This window comes from Mauremys reevesii, linkage group 1 (assembly GCF_016161935.1).
Source record: "Mauremys reevesii isolate NIE-2019 linkage group 1, ASM1616193v1, whole genome shotgun sequence".
Lineage (NCBI taxonomy): Eukaryota > Metazoa > Chordata > Testudines > Geoemydidae > Mauremys > Mauremys reevesii.
The window spans coordinates 238362710-238380566 of NC_052623.1; the positions used below are offsets into that span (position 1 = coordinate 238362710).

The 17857-nt window shown below is 44.4% G+C and overlaps 1 protein-coding gene across 4 annotated transcripts in view; it reads left to right on the forward strand.

Annotated features, from left to right (window-relative positions):
* The first annotated feature begins 8167 nt into the window (after positions 1 to 8167).
* Positions 8168 to 17857, forward strand: part of PACSIN2 (protein kinase C and casein kinase substrate in neurons 2) — a 127584-nt gene continuing 117894 nt past the window's right edge. For all 4 annotated transcript variants that reach the window (XM_039542183.1, XM_039542201.1, XM_039542195.1 and 1 more), the window contains exon 1: positions 8168 to 8291. The gene's annotated coding sequence lies outside the window, so the exon portion shown is untranslated. The remainder of the gene's footprint in view (positions 8292 to 17857) is intronic.

The following is a 17857-nucleotide window of genomic DNA, read 5'->3' on the forward strand; positions in this document are numbered from 1 at the left end:
AAATAAGGAAGTTTTATTTACTACTCATAACACAAGAACTAGGGGCTACCAAATGAAATTAATAGGCAGCAGGTTTAAAACAAACAAAAGGAAGTATTTCTTCACACAACGCACAGTCAACCTGTGGAACTCCTTGCCAGTGGGTGTTGTGAAGGCCAAGACTATAACAGGGTTCAAAAAAGAACTCAATAAATTCATGTAAGATGTCCCTAGCCTCTGTTTGCCAGAAGCTGGGAATGGGCAACGGGATGGATCACTTGATGATTACCTGTTCTGTTCTTTCCCTCTGGGACACCTGGCATTAGCCACTGTTGGAAGACAGGATACTGGGCTAGATGGATCTTTGTTCTGACCCAGTATGGCCGTTGTTATGTTATGTTCTTAAGATGTCCATAGTTAATTGCCCTGAAGAACCGGAGGCTGTTTCTGAAAAATAGCCTCATTATTGCTTTACTTTCTTGCCAGAATAAAAGTATATAGTTGAGGAAAACTGATTTTGGCAGTTTTTTTATCCAAACAAATTAGATGAATTTATTTGAAAGATTATTCATATTGATTTCTAACAGTAAAAAGGTGCCCATTTAATTCTCTGGGCATTTCTGGTATGTGTGTATGTATTAAATTACAAAGAAAACAGAAGTAGCAGCAAACTCAGAAAAAGTCCAGCAAATTCCATTCTCAAATCAACCCCACAGCTGAGACTCTCCCAAGTATTATGATGGTGTAACCAGTGGCTCCCAACCAGGCATACATGTACTTCCAGGGGGTACATCAACTCATCTAGGTATTTGCTAGTTTTACAACAGACTACAGAAAAGCACTAATGAAGTAAGTACAAACTAAAATTTCAAACAATTATTTGTTTATACTGCTCTGTATACTATACAGGGAAATGTAAGTACAATATTTATATTCCAATTGATTTATTTTATAATTATACAGAAAAAATGAGAAAATAAGCAATTTTTTTCAGTAATAGTGTGCAGCGATGCTTTTGTATTGTTATGTCTGATTTTGTAAACAAATAGTTTTTTAAATTTTAAGTGAGGTGAAACTTGGGGGCATGCAAGACAAATCAGACTCCTGAAAGGGGTACAACAGTCTGGAAAGGATGAGAGCCACTGGTGTAACCTACATAACTCTGTAACTTGCACAAGATTCACCAATTCCTGAGATTCTTCTGTTTTAGTATTTTCTATCAATATAAAAATAAATGTATAAATCACCATCTAGTACCATTACAGCAAATTACCCACTAGAAAAGTAGGCACAGTATATAATGACTGATCCAAAATATTTCACATGTGAAAAAACAAGGTAGGATAAAAAACCATTTCAGCCACAGAAAGTTATAGATATACAAATAGCCCCTTCCAAATAAGTTGACCATTTAAATGGTCAAATTAACTGAGTTCAGTGAAGCTAAACTGTCTCCAAATTCAGAGTTGGCTGTGTGGGTATATATAAACGCTAAGGCAACTATATTGTTCCTAAAGAAAATGGTACTGGTTTGAAATGTTAACATTTTTAAAAGATTACAGATATTATCTGTTTTGTAGTTATGATTGACTCTTACTGGGACATAAACATTCTGAAGAAAATATGGTAACGTTAATTGAAGTGATGTAAGTATAAGAATAACAGAAACATAGCTATACAACATGCAACAACTGAGAAAGAAAGCTATCAGCACATAATAGAGCATATTGAACTAGGGAAGGTATCAAAGGACACAAAAGTATATTTAAAAATAGTTAGACAATATTGCTAATAGCTTTTTCTATCCGCTACTCATTCAAAGTTGAGAGGAAATAAGAGATGTTCGGGGCAACTTTCTGTTCTGTTCCTAATACCAAAACCAAAAACATAATTGTCCACCAGGAGGCCTATGTGAGCTATTAACATTTGGCCTTCCTATTTAAAAAAAGATTACCAAATAACCTTTGCCAGGCCAAAATTGCAACCATTTAGCATACACTAAATCCACTCAAAAAGACTTGAATAATCAAGGTCCACTGCTAATTTGCATGTGAGCTAATATTATTATTTTGGCCATTAGTTTCTTGTGCCTAGAACATACCAGAAAATAATTTAATTTGAAAAATGAGATTTTTTTTTAATTGTTCCATTCAAAATTATTTAAACTGTTAATGGATGCATCAGCATCTCTCAATAAATCATGAATTGCCTTTTGGTGGCATAACTTTTTAGCTTATCTCATCACGCCAGAAGGGTCTAGGACACACTCAATCTGTCAGTAGATATAGAAATATGTGTAGGTATGTTTCTCACTTCATTCAATAAAAGCAGAGATCTCTGGGCTTGAATATACATAAACAGATTCTTAATCTAAAATTCACATTTTATGAATGAGAAAAAATTACTTGAGAAAATGTTTATGTGCATTGTTTGAGCATTTGGTTATGAGATTGTGAGTGTATAATTTGTATGGTCCTCATTCTTAAAACTCTTAATCATGTGCTTAACTTTACTACTGTGAATAGTCCTGCTGAAGTCAAGTACAGCATGTTCATAGGTGTTTGCAGAATCAGGGCTTCTGGGTATGTGTGTGTGTGTGTGTGTGTATATATATATATATATATATATATATACACACACACAGACACACACATATATGTAAAAACAAATTTTGCTCAGATGTAAATCTAGTATAACTCATGTGGAAGTCAATAAAGCTGATCAAAGATATACACTGAATGATTTTAACCATGCTGTATTCTGCTTGCTTCCAAACCACCCCCAAGAAAATGGGGGAAAGTGTAATTAAAAATATTTATTATATTCTTGCCTCCTCGGGTGTCAGAGAGACTTCCTGTCACTTTATAGTCAAACTTTAAAAAACAGTGGGAGGCATTCTATGACCAGAAGAGGGTGTTAGCTACAAGTAAAGCATAAATACTAATCCTTAATATGGTGCACTAAGGCAACCAACCATTCAAATATTAAATTAAATTAAGATGTATTATGTAAATTGTCTTAATTTTTTCTTTCAATGTAGCTTTAGTCTGTCTTTCTGTTTTCCTTTTAAATTATATTTTCTTTTGTTTTTATTTATTTTGTCATTGTAATTTTGTAGTGCTTTTATTATAAATATGGGAAGTTGACATGAAATGTTGAAAAATGTGCAAATGTGATTATCTGACAGTGTACTCTCACACCAGACTTAATGTGCTGTGTTAAAAATCTTCATTCAGATTTTAGTATAAAACTGTTGTTTAAAAATATTCAGTTCAGTTCATCCTTCCATTCCATTTATGTACACTTCAGCTAGAGATCCTTATTGATCCTTTTAAGGCAGCTTCAGGACATCACAAGCTTGGCCGTGTGTTATATGATTCTCAGATTAATACAATATTGGGGGCATGGAGCCTACTCTTGGAAGGCCTCTAGGCAACATTTAAGTAATTTGAGTTCCATATGCAGAGGGCTTGCAGGACTGGGACTGGCATACTGCTTTTGCACCAAGACACAGGAGGGCCAATTTAGTGTATCCATCAATATAAAAACAGGTGTATGGAGAAATGAGGCATGTACAAGTCCATACACAGTAACAGATTTTTGGATGAGTAAGGAATTGTCTTCTTCAGCTAAAAAGTCAGCTCTGAATTTTTTTTCCAAATGAACCTGGGACCTAATTGTATACAGCCTTGCATCTTGTGTAGCCATTTACACTATTGTAACATTGGTGTAAAATTAGAGTGATCCCCTGACTTACACAGGTGATAGTGTTTTACATACACTTGCTACTTATTTTGCACGGGTGCAAATGACTCAGAAGGTGCAAGGCAGTGGAGAATCATATTTCAGATTCTGCTCAGTCAAACTCCCCTTGACTTCACTGTGCCTGAGTATGGACTTCAAGAGTGGCCCAGTGAACTACAGTTAGTTTCTGGTTCATGCTATTTCCTAAATCTGCTAACAAGTTTGAGCATTTTTGGACGATGCAATCCAGCTAAAGAAATAAACAAGTGCCTAAGGGAGATTGAGGATGAGGAAAGTGTAAGGCCCAGATCCTCAAAGGGTATGTAGGCACCTAACTGGCATTGAAATCAATGGGATTGAGGTGCCTAAATAACTTTGAGGATCTGGGCCTAAGTGCTTTGGTAAAGGTGAGTTTTAACTCAGGTAGTGTTCAGGAAAATGAAAATCTGATTCACATCCATAAACATAATAGGATTTATGCAGGGCTGGTGCAACAACTAGGCAAACTAGGCTGTCGCCTAGGGCGCCAAGTGGTTGGGGTACCAAAAAGCAGTGCTCTGGCTCAGCAGGGAGGAGCCGCCTTCCGGAGGCACTGGAGAGCCAGAGCGTCCCACTTGTGGGGGTGGCAAGCCCCAGCCATGGAGGAGCCAGCCCTGCAAAGGTGGCAGCACTGCTAGTGGGGAGCGCCCCCCCCTCCTTCCCAGGCTGTGGCCTGCACGCTGCCTCCCCTCACCCCAGGAGCTTGTGCAGCAGATGCATGTGGTCGGCGGCCCCCATGCACCCCCCGGCTCCACCCTCGCTGCTCTCGGGCTCTGCAGTTCCCAGGCACGTGAGCCGCCACTGTTCCTCCCGGAGCTCCCCATTTCACTGCCTCAGCACTCTGCAGAGGAGGGGCTATGCGTGCAGCAGCGTATTTTGCCTCCACGTGGAGCCAGTGTCTGACCAGCATAGGCATGGTAAGGGGAGTCCGGAGTGGGGGCAGTCAGGGAGCAGGGGGGAGGGTTGGATGGGTCGGGAGTTCTGGGGGGGACTGTCAGGGGGTGTGGAGAGGGATCAGAGCAGTCAGGGGACAGGGAACAGGAGGGGTTAGATGGGTCAGGAGTTCTGGGGGTCCTGTCAGGTGGCGGGGAGTGGTTGGATGGGGCGTGGGAGACCTGGCGGTCTGTCTGGGGGTGGGGGTGTGGATAAGGGTTGGGGCAGTCAGGGGACAGGTAGGATCCTAGAGGGGCAGTTAGGGTGGGGGTGTCTCAGGAGAGGGCAGTTAGGGGACAAGGAACAGGGAGGCTTAGGTAGTGGGTGGGGTTCTCGGGGGCAGTTAGGGGCAGGGTTCCCAGGAGGGGGCAGTCAGGGGACAAGGAGCAGGGGGGTTGGGCGTTCTGAGGAGGGCAGTCAGGGGGTGGGAAGTGGGAGGGAGTGGATGGGGGCGAGGTGGGGGTTCTCTCCCCATCCTCTTTTCTGATTGTTGAAATATGGTAACCTTAGGCGAGGGGACAGGGGGCGTATGGGGGCTGGTGCAGCCTGCAGGAGCCCCCGGGGGGGGCGCTGGGTCACAACCTGGGCAGGAGGGGTGGGAGGTGCGGCTGCTCCCCACTAGCGGCGCCGCCTCCTTTGCAGGGTTGCTGCCCCCCTGCACTGCATTGGATCCTCCATGGCTGGGGCTTGCTGCTGCCGCAAGTGGGACGCTCTGGCTCTCCAGTGCCCCCGGAAGGCAGCTCATCCCTGCCGAGCTGCTGCAGTGGCCCAAGCCCAGCAAAGCCAGTGAGTGGACTCGGGGCGGGGGCCACATGGGTGGGGTGGGGAGGGCTCATGGGGGGCTGTGCACCCTCCAGGGGAGTTCAGGGGGCGGAGAGGTGGGAACCTAGTCTGGGGAGCAGCCTATAAAGGTTTGTTGGGATTTGCCCCTCAATGAACCGATGTGTGTGTGTGTGTGTGGGTGGGGCGGGGGGTCGCAAGGTGGAAGTTTTGCCTGGGGCGCAAAATATCCTTGTACCGGCCCTGGATTTATGATAATGTGAAATAGTTTGTAATCCTCTGTGAAGTTAACTGATTGATGCAAAGCTTCATTTCATACTGCAGTGGGACAGTCTCCACAGGGGAATAAAACAAAACGGAATGTAACCAAATAAGTTGCAAGCATCAACTTCTTTTTAAACTAGGAAGCACTGACTTTTTCCTATCCAATATCAAATTAATTCCTATGGCTATAATAAATCTGAATCATATTTCTGGGGATATATCTTCTGAGGGTAAAATTCATCCAAGTGCAGAGGCCTCACAACACGCTCCTCACTGAAGCGTTGCTTAAAAGTTGCAGAGTGCCTTGTGTGTGTGCCACTGCACTAGGATAAATTTCACCCTCAGAGAACATATGTAACTCCAATTGATGTTAATGAGTTATGCACATGCATTGACAGAAGACTATAATACTCACTCTTGTGACAAAAAGTGCCATAATAGAATGAGGAACTATAGAGCAGTCTCATAGCCCTAGGAGCTGATACTGTACTCCTGCTGCAGCCAAACCAAACTGTGCAGCGTGAGAACATTGTAGGCAGGCTGGCAGTAAGTGCAGGAGGTGAGAGGAGAATTTTTAAAACTTAAGGGGAAAAAAAAGAGTTAAAAACATGGCACATGAGAGACACGAGAAAACACAGAATGGAGGGGAGAAATTAAGATGATGTGATTATTGTAGCCTTTGAGCTGGACTTAAGAGGAAATGCTCTTCCCCTGTTTAAAATAAATAGGTTTGCAAGGGCAGGAACAGCCGTAGAAGAAGAGTTTTATTGATGGTAAATACTATTCAAGTATAGTGCACCTCTAGTGATAGAGGAATAACCAAAGCATATTATTTTAAAGGTGACTTGTTCAAGGGCAACCTCAATCTCACATGTAGTTAACTGACAGGAACACTGAGGCCCATGTATTTTGTTTCTCTGTGCATTATGGGTAGGGCCCTACCAAATTCTTGGCCATGGAAAACGAGTCACGGACCATGAAATCTGGTCTCCCCACATGAAATCTGGCTTTGTGTGCACTTTTTCCCTATATTATACAGATTTCATCAGGGGGAGCCAGCATTTCTCAAACTGGGGATCCTGACCCAAAAGGGAATTGCAGGGAGGTCACAAGGTTATTTTAGGGGGGTTGCGGTATTGCCACCTTTATTTCTGTGCTGCCTTCAGAGCTGGGCAACCAGAGTGTGGAAGTTGCTAGTTGAGGGCCTAGCTTTGCAGGCAGCAATGCCGAAGTAAGGGTGGCAATACTATACCATGCCATCCTTGTGTGCTGCTGCTGGCGGCGGCTCTGTCTTCAGAGCTGGGCTCCCAGCCAGCAGGAGCCACTCTTAGCTGCCTGGTTCTGAAGGCAGTGCTGCCACCACCAGCAGCGCAGAAGTAAGGGTAGCAGTACTGCAACCCCTCCTACAATAACCTTGCGACCCCCCTAACTCCTTTTTGGGTCAGAGACCCTACAATTATAACACCATGAAATTTCAGATTTAAATAGCTGAAATCATGAAATTTACTATTTTTTAAATCCTATTTGAAATTGACCAAAATGGACCCTGAATTTGGTAGGGTCTTAATTATGGGCTTTGGTTGTCAGACAGGAGGGGGGCACTGTGTTACTGAAGGAGGCATCCTTAGGATGAAAAGCAAAACTGAGGTCTTGTCCTTTTTGGGTCATTAAAAATTCCCTGACACTTTTTAACTCCTGATCAAATTCCAGTTCAGGAAAATTAATTTTTGCTTTCCTACATTCCCATGGTAGTTTATATTGGACATGACATTTTTCTTTGCTTCTGATGATAAAATATTGCGCAGTATTACTTTTGTGCCATTAGAGAGCAGCCATGTTCATCTGAGAGAGCTGGCTGCATTTGTGTGGTAGGCAAAGCGTTAGGATTTTTTAGCATGAAGAGTACTATAGAAATGTATACTATTTTGATTAGATGATCACGATGAAAGAAGCAGCTTCTCTTCCTGTGAATTCTAACCCTGAGATGGTACAGAATTAATAACACTATTAGTAACATCTAAATGATCAGTGTGTTGGGCCATCTAGTGATTTTGTTTTGTAAGAAACTTAGTTAATACAAGCAACACGGTGGCATTTTCAAGCGTTTATTTTTCTGAGAGCTTTGCCATCAAGTAACGTATCTTCAGGCTCGCACCAAGACAAGCTCTTTTTTACGTTCCCAACAAGCGCCTCGCCAGGTTAGAACCCACGCCCTACAAACATTCACCGTCTGGCGCCCTAACCACTCACCCACCGCTCCGACTTTCACTTCTCGCTGCCTCTGTCCCGCCACTTCCCCAGATTTCTTCGCCGAGGAAGTGATTTTGATCGACAGCAGAGGGAGCCAATGGCACTCTCTCCGGCTGTACCGGGAAGCGGGTTTACACGTAGCTTTCCTTGTCCAATCAGAAGACCGCTGTGCGGCAGCCAATGGGAGCTCGCGGACTGGCGCAAGTGGGGTGGGCGGCCGTTGGTTCGGTTGGAGCCGAGCGAAGCAGGGACCTTCCCGCCCGAGCCCGACCCGCCGCAGAGGAGCCGGGGAGCAGCCGAAGGTGAGGGACGCGCCGCCGGGCGGGACTCGGACCCCGCTGCCGGGAGGGAGGGGGCGATGCGCAGCCCCGCCACCACCTCCGGCTGGGCCATCCTGGAGGGGCGGGGCCCGGGCGGGCCGGTGAGCGCCCCCCCCCCCCCGCGGGGGTGGTGATGGGGCTGCAGAGGGAATCGCCGGCCCCAGCGCTGCCGCCTCCGCCCGTGACCCGGTGTCCCCCGGCGGCCGGGCTCGTGTGGGGAGCTCGGGGGGCGGGCCGGGTTCCTGAGCCTCCGGGGGTGCCCTCCAGTGCCCCGGAAATAAAGGGTGTGTCCCTGCGAGGCAGCCCCCCGGAATGGGGCCAGCCAGAGCCGGCAGCCCGGGGGGGGAGGGGGGCACCCAGCCCCTGAGCTCGATGCGGGGCAGCAGCTGGTGCCTGAGTGCGGGTGGCGAGGTGCTGGGGGGCTAAGGAGCGGGGAGGGGCTGGGAGTTTGGGAGGGAGGGGGCAGGGGAGGAAGGGGCTGGCCAATCTGGGGTAGCCGAGCTGGGGAAGGTGAAGCTTCCCTTGGGGAAGTTTGGGGAGGGCAGGGCTACGGGGGGCCAGGAGGGTCACACCGGGAAGGTTCTGCTTCTGTACCAGGGAAGGTGAGAGCTGCTTGGTGAAATTTAGTGAGCCATTTGGTAGGGAGTGGGAAGAACAGCCCTAAAACTAAAGTGCTCATTCCCCCAATCCGAACAAAATCTAATGCAGTATCTGGTCGTGATCCCTGCACTACCCAGACACCCCACAAATAAAACAGGCAAGTGTCATTCTCCGAGGAGAGAATTTGAGAGTGGGTGGTGTCTTCTGAATACCGGTAATGACACAACTAGACCGTGCTGCCTTCTGTCACCACCCCCTTCCTCTATGTGCCTTTTCCTTTTTGCCAGGAAGAATCAGATCACATCATCCTACACAGTGAAACATCTTTTGACTTTGTTGGAAGTGAGCAGCCAGAGTCTCTTTAATATGGGTTGAGCCCACTGAGACTGACCGGTATCTACAGTATCTGTCTGGCTGTATGTCTTTCCCAGCCAGTTGGTTTAACACTGGTTGAAGGTAGTCAGAAGCTGATATGCCCAGTCTATACATGCTTCCCTCTGCTCTCTCTCTCTTTAAGAGCAACGGAGACCAGAAACATGTGAAAGTGGCCCCAGCTACTCCTTTACACAGTGTAAAACACTCAGCTTTCTTGGTGTCCCACTCTTCTGATTAAAGTATTTTAAACCCAGGATGTAAATTCATTTAGCCTATAATTATTCCAATAAGTTTGATAAGTCTTTTTCCCCATAGCTCGGTAAACAAGTCAGAGTGCTGTGTGAAACGTTCTTAATGTGTGCCTATCTACACCTGGAAGACTAACAGATTTATTTGGGCATAAGTTTTCATGGGTAAAAAACCTCACTTCTTCAGATGCCACCAGACTCCTTGTTGTTTTTGTGGATACAGACTAACATGGCTACCTCCTGATACTATGTACACCTGACTCCCATCCACAGACTAGTTGAAAGGTAGCTAATAGGACTGTTTTCTCTTGTTCTCCACTGGAAACTTTCCTTTGTGCTTGTTTGAACGTAAATCAGGGCTTGGCCAGCTATTGTGAAAGGTTATGCCAACTAAAATACAAGGCCAGTAGTTCAAAAAGGTTATAATGGGTGTACTAATGTTTTGCTGATATTGAGCTGTTGATGAAGGTATTGATATTTAAGAAATGAGAGTAAATACTGTGATGACTTAGGTTGTCTGTTTCTTTATTAAACTAGTCTAATATAATTAAGAGAAGCTATGAAAAAGCCTTGTTTTTTTTGCTGTCTTTAGGGTGAAACAAACATGACTTAGTTTGATTTCTCATCTTTAGACTGAAATTATAAGGCAGCATGCACATTGTACATTAAGCATATAGAGCAGGTCTTCTTAATTATGTTTTTAAGTATTACGTTTGATTGGTTTATCCTCCATACCACACTTTATCTCTGTCTGGAATTACTTATCAGACTTAAATGTATTCTCTTCTGAGACAAAAATGTATTCTATGTTCTTCTAGTTATGACTAAACTAGCTTAAACAAGAGTGTGTTTACTTAACTTAAAAGTAAAGATTGCTTGAGGAATGCTGCTTCATACCACAGGTCAAGCAGCAATACTTCAGAAATAAGACAGCATACACACACATAGTTTGTGGTGAAGCAGCCTATTAATAGTTGACAGACACTTCATAGAGTCATAGAATATCAGGGTTGGAAGGGACCTCAGGAGTTCATCTAGGCCAACCCCCTGCTCAAAGCAGGACCAATCCCAACTAAATAAAAACCTGTCTTGAAATGAAGTTTTGGTAGCATCTTTTTTTCTCTGCTCAAGGCTCCCTCCCACCAAAAATGCATATGGCCTAAGGATCTATATCAGTGATAGCTAATGCTGAATTAACAAATATGATTGTTTTAACTGTATGGGTGGTGTTTGGTGATGTATGTCCATGTGGACGTAGATGTTGTAAAGGTTTTTATAGTCACATGTGTTTGGGTATCTGGGAAGGCCTGCATAATTCATGAGTTGTCCAAGTAAGTGGCAATAGTACTCTCCAGTATTGTACATCTCATTTTATTTTTTATTTTATTCTTTTGTTTACTTTGACTCTGTAAGTACATTTATATAATGACTTTCAGTTTATGCTATGTCATACAACGTAGGAATTTATGCAGTGGTCGTGTTGGCAAAATATTTGATCTGTGAATATCTAGAAACAACTTTTCAGAAAAATGTCTGAATTTAATACTTTTCCAACTTAGGGCGTCTGCTTGTTGTTTATACCAGTGATTCTCAGGCTTGGGTTTATGGACCACTGGTCTCTTTTCATAAAATGAAATATTTGAGAACCAAGGGTCAGATTTGGGAAGGTAGGCAGTCGCTAAGGGAGAGGCTTAATTACAAAGTGGTCCACAGAATGAAAGTATGCAATAACTTGATATTCATTGTGCTGTCTTTTGTTAATGTAGAAGCTCTCTTAAGAAATCTGGCTAATAATGCAACAATTTCTTTTAGTTATCTGTGAGTATGTTGATTTAAAAAAAAAAAGTTTTCAGTCTCTTAGTTACTGGACTCATACCTGGAAAAAGTAGTTTCAGATAGTGACTGACTGAGCTCAGGAGGGTCGTGTGCAAAGATGTCCTTAAGTTACTTGTGTTCTCTTCTGATTCTGGGTTGTTGAAAATGGCACAAGCTGCCCTAAATGTCGTGTCTTCTGTGTTGGCCATTGAGAGGGGGTGACAGAGAGCTACATGGTGCCTCTGTCACCCAAAAATTGTCCTATGGTCAGGAGAGCCTGTAGGGGCTAAGTAAAACAGCTATAGAGTAATTTTCTGCTGTTGAAATGCTAGAACTTTCTTTATGTACTTCAGACTCTGGCCAATTATTTCAGATGAATCTTTTGTGTAATAACTTTCTCAATTCCTAACTTTAAGTACAGGGTTGTTTTTTAAACTAAATAACATTTCAATGATTTGATACCTAGAATGCCCTCTGAGGTTGCATGAAATAAGTGGTCCTATTCAATAACTATTATTTTATCCTCTCACGCTATCTGTCATTAATGTAATTTTTAAACTTGTCTTCCACTCTCATTAAATATACAGCTCATACTAGTGTATTATGTATTGGTGCAGTTTCAAATACACAGTAGGTTATAGTTTCCAAGACTCAATATTTTCTGTGCTCATATTTTCAAGAGCTATTTATCTGGCTGCATTAAACTCCCAAATGTGTTGGGTAAAGGGAAACTTTGGTGCATTTACTTTGAAGGGTGCTCCTTTAATTTGATTTATAGGTGTACTGAGGGAATTGAGCAAATTTTCCTTGTTGTCATACAGAAATTAATATGCTAAAAAGCTGTACTTAGCTAAAGAGTTTTCACAGGTACTAGTTATTTATTAGGTTTTGTTTAATATTATCTAGTTTTTCCATTCAAACAAATTATTAGTTTGGGCTTAACTTGAAATCATGAGGCATTTATTTTTGGCACGTGAAGGGGAATACAGCAGGAGATAGCAATACTGATGTACTTGTATACTGACATACAGCTAAACGCTGAATCTGTTTAGGTAGAACTGTGATTTTAATACTGTGCTGAAATGTGTATGTTGTCTGGATGACTAACTTATTAGGATTGAGAAATTATTTTGATTGAAGTTGAACTTGAGAAGGCAGACAACCTACTATGGGTATTCAGTGAAAAACAATTAGTTTAGGATCTACTGTTAATAATGCAAAGGTCACCTTATCTTGAATCTCATTGTTCTTTTATCTGATATCCTGCAGGGAGACGTGTTTGACAAGGGAAGGTTGGGGTAGAATCAAGACAGTAGGACAGAATTTCTGTGGTGCTGAAATGCAGAACCTCCCTTAGTGTGCACTTAAAATAATTTGAGCAATTCTGTCTGTTTGATGAGCTGTTGTCAGCTATTGCACATAGGCATAGCATAATATTGAGTGGACAGGATGTGTCAATATTTGAGACGGCACCCAACCCTTATTGATAAACAGGTATAGAAATAGGTATGGATAAGCATTCAACAGTAAATAGCTGAGCTAGATCTAAGGAAAAAATAAAATACCTCTAAGGCTTTGTGATGATATTTGGTTCAACAGTTTAAATCATGCAAATATTTAAAAAATGTCCTGGCTCAGATACCACATTTGTGATCATGCTGGCAATTGAGAAAAGCATCTAAAGTCTCTTTGTTCTCTGCCCAATAGTAAAGGGGGAAAGAAAGTATGGTAACCTAGTTTATTATTCACTACTTCAGGAATGGAGAGGAAGAGAGCAGATGGAACAGTTCCAATCCTATTTTACATGTAACAGATCAGTGTTGAAACTAATTTCTCTTTTCAACACTCCTTTATGTGATATACTTACAGATGCATAACAAAGGAGAAACAGATTCCACAAGAATATGTGCAAGGTTCCTAGGTAATCAGTAATATTGTAAACTCCTTTGGGAAAACAAATGTTTAAAATCTTCTGACAACAATCGCTATCAATATACCTGGAAATCATTTTGGACTCTAATTGCAAAGTATAAGATTCCTACAATCCTGAAATTGAATTAATGTCATGTTATTGTAATCTTCACTAGAAAGTGATTTATTTGCAGTAACTTGATATTCATTGTGTCTATATCATGTCTTTGTGATGGCAATAGCACAAACATCTGACTTATGAATTTGATTGACTTGTTTCTTTGATGCACGATGTTAAACTTGGGTTTGCTGAGTAGCAGCATGATAGCAGCACTGCTATCTAACTCATGCCAACTGCAGATAAGTATTTGCTAAGTTCCCAAAGGAATGACAGCATTAATTGGTAACTCATATCACAGCATGCTGCTTTCTGGAGGGCCGTAGCAGAATATATTCAGCATGACCTTTGGGATCTGAAAATAACTTTTAACTGTTTGTACAGAATGCTTTTCCTATCATAGTTAGTGTAGTTATTAGGCACATAGTGAAGTACGTGATTTTTGCATTGGTGTATGTGGTTAGTAACTATGTCAGGAATAAATACAGCAACAATTTATTACTCCTTTAAACTCACTCTTTTGTAGGCAGTGAATTTATAGCTAACATAAAGGGGAGAGCAGACATCCCTGGCATATTAATGCTAAAGGGGAAATTTGGGGTACAAATGTCAGTTTGTGATAAAAGGAGCCAAAGGACAAATCAATTTGATGAAAGCCAAAGAGATGCCTGTATTATGCCTCCAGTGTTCTCTCCTAATGGGAGTCTTCTTGGCAACGTGACAAATATCTAGGTCACTGCTGAACACAATAACACTGTTCTTGTCAGGAGATGTAAGAAATCCATCAAATAGGCATAGATAGGCTAAGGCACCTTTGCCTGTCTTTATGGATCCATGTGAATATTGTTTAAAATGAATACAGAAAATAAACTACCTAAATATCATGTTGCCATTCTCAGTCCTCGAATCATCTTTAAATGTTGTCTTCGAAGTCTTAGGGGTTGGAAAGAGGACCCAAGTGGTTCTAAACAAAAGCTTCAAGGGGTTTATTTTTAGTTGTGTTTACACTATCTAATTCTAATCTAAACTATAGAAAATTGCATTTAACCCTGAAATGGCAGCTGCACCAAGTTGACAGTGGGGTAATCTTCAGGGTGAATTTTACCAGGTGGAGTTATCTTTCAAGATACTTATCTCATTCCATGCTGAAATGGCACTCTTGTTCCACAGTAGTAGAAACCAGTTGTTTTAACTGTAGGGACTGAGGACGGATCCCATTTACTTTACACAAGACCCTCTGTTTAATCCTTAAAAACAGCAAAGAGTCCTGTGGCACCTTATAGAGTAGTAGACGTATTGGAGCATGAGCTTTCATGGGTGAATGCCCACTTCATCGGATGCATGTAGTGGCCGACGAAGTGGGCATTCACCCATGAAAGCTCATGCTCCAGTACGTCTGTTAGTCTATAACGGGTCTCAAACATGCGGCCCGCGGAGCTCTTCCCTGCGGCCCGCGGAGCTCCCCAGGGCCGCCCAGGGGGGCAAAGGGGCAATTGCCCGGGCTCCAGGGGCCTCCAAGAAAAAGCGAGGCTCCCGCCTCGCCTCCTCCTGGCGCCAGTCTCCATCCGGCGCCTGAGCCCCGCCCGAGCCGAGCCGCGTGGGAGGCGGGGCTGGGAGCTCTGGGCTGAGCGCTGCGCCGGCGTGGAGCTCCCAGCCCCGCCTCACCACGCGGCTCTGAGCGGACAGCTCAGGCCTCGCCGAGACGCGCTCGGGTAAGGGGGAGCGAGCCGCCGGGCCTGGGTGGAAGCGGGACCCGCGGGGCCGGGCTGTGGGGAAAGGCGAGACCCGCCGGGGCCGGGCCGGGGTGGGGAAGCGACGGCTGGGCCGGGAGGTGGGGAGGCGGGCCGGGGTGGGGAGGGAAGCGAGACCCGCCGGGCCGGGCCGGGGTGGGGAGGGAAGCGGGACCGGCCGGGTGGGGAAAAGAGGGACCCGCCGCCGCCAAAGCGCAGCCCGGTCTTCGGCGGTGGGGGGCCCCTTCTGTTCCGGGACCCGCCGCCTAAGTGCCCCACCGCCAAGCCACCAAACAGCTGTTGGTGGCGCTTAGCACTTTCCAGGAGGGAGGGGGGAGGAGCGGGGAGCCGCGCGCTTAGGGGAGGAGGTGGAGAAGAGACAGGGCAGGGGTGGGGCCAGGGGCAGCAAGGGGGCGTGTCAGTGATGCGGCCCTCGGGCCAATGCACTAGTCCTCATGCGGCCCTCGGGGTCATTTGAGTTTGAGACCCCTGGTCTATAAGGTGCCACAGGACTCTTTGCTGCTTTTACAGATCCAGACTAACACGGCTACCCCTCTGATACTTGTTTAATCCTTGTCTATTAAAATATTTTGAGAACATGGTCAGGTTTGTGGCATTTAAACACACAGATACATTGACAAACGAAAAAAATCAAGCAGTTAACTGCCCTTCAAAGGAAGTTTAACCTTCTAGAATGTGAGATATGGAGTATGTCTGCAGCTGAAGACCCTTCACAGTAAAAACAAACAGCAGGCAGTTTCCTTGCTCACCATTTCCAAGCTTGCCTCTCCAGCGAGTTCTTTGCCCTGAGGAACTCTGTCTCTCTGCTCCCTCTCAGGGCTATGCTCACAACGGCTTCTCTCACTTTCAGCTGGCTTTCTTGGCTGTTTTGCAAGTTGTGTGTGTGAGAGAGAAGCAAACAGTCCCTTATTCCCTGTATTTGCAATCGAGGAACCTCTTGGCTCACATGGCATAGCTTCTTATCAGGCCTTGCCATGTGGCCCATTGCTTTGGATGCTGGTTTATGTCACCAGTTACAACTGTGTAAAAAGGGGCTTAATTGCTCCTTCTGCTTCACCTGAAAGATGGCTGATTAGCACACCCATCAGCTTTAACCAGGTCTGTGATGATCTGTAGACGAAACCTGCTGCTAACACCATCCAGCGTAACAATATGTTAGAGGCTGCAGATAATGTTCTCTACCAATAGGGTTAGAAGAATGAACATCACTTGCAGAGTAGAAAGCATGTCATCTTGTCACCTAGAAATTCATTTTCTTACAAAAACCAACAAAAAAACCCTTAGATCCGAGTTTTAAATTAACTTTGAAAACTCACAAACAATTTTCAGTCTGATGGGCTATGTTAATATTCAATATAAAGTACTGTTCTCCAGATATGTTACTAGATCCCAAAAGAATTGCATTCTGAGTTTTATCCAGGGCAAGGTTCGTATGCTTTGTGCTTCATACCTATCATAGCTCACTTTTAGGGAAAAAGTGTCCAAAAGAGTGGACCGTCAGTGAAGATTGAGAGAGATGATCTTTTGTTAATGAGAAACACTAATCCTTTCTGTTGTAAATATGATTCCAAAGAATTATGCTGGCAGTACTACTTGTCCCCCTCCCCCATCCCCAAAGCCCAACTAATTAACTGAATGCAAAATTACACCAAGAATGGAATGGTAGTGTTCTGCTAAACTAATTAAGGTTAAATGAAGCTGTCCAGTTTCTACACAAAAATAAAATGAGCACTCATAATGTAATGTGGAAGACTTTTTCTGGAGCTGTGTGATGACCAGCTGAAGTGTAGTCCAATGCTTATTATTTGCAGGATACGATTGCATGGGTTAATATAGTGGAAACTTGGAATGAGTTTTCCTGATTTGTTCCCTTTCTTCCTCTTTTTTTTTTTTCTTGCTGTTTTTATAATTTCAAATATCTGAAACATCCACCTAAGGGTATGTCTGTTACCTAATATGTCATCTTGTATAGTGCTATTAGCAGGGGTGGCTCTAGGCACCAGCAAAGCAAGCACGTGCTTGGGGCAGCCCATTTGCAGGGGCGGCAGGGATCCAGCATGGAAGCTGAGAACCAACAGGGGGCCCTGGGAGATGTAGTTCCTTGGTTAGCTCTCTGCCTATAGAGCCAGCCCTGGAGCAGGGAAAGAACTACATTTCCCAGCATTCCCATGGCTACTACCAACAGGAAAGGAAGGGGGAGGGAGTGAGGTAGCTGAGACCTCATGCTGCAGCTTGCTGTGAATGGAGAGCTGCACTGTGAAGGGTAGGGGTACCATATTTTAACATTCAAAAAATAGGACACTCCATAGGGAGGGAGGGTAGCCCCACCCTGCCACCATCGACTCCCTCTGACTGCCCCCCACAGAAACTCCAAACCCCCCCGCTCCCTGTCCCCTGATCACCCCCTCCTGGGACCCCTGCCCCTAACTGCCCACCAGGACCCCACACCCTATCTAAGCGCCACTGGTCCTTGTCCCCTGATTGCCCCCTCTTGGGACCCCTGTCCCTAACTGCCTCTTGGGACCCCACCCCCTATCTAAGACTCCCTTCTCCTTGTCCCCAACTGCCCCCTCCTGAGACCCCTCCCAACTTCCCCCCTAGCACCCCACCCCGTACCTGTCCCCTGACAAACCTCTGGGACTCCCATGCCTATCCAACCGCTGCCTGTCCCCTGACCCATCTAACCCCTCCCTTCTCCCTGCCCCTGACTGCCCTCCTGCTCCCTGTCCC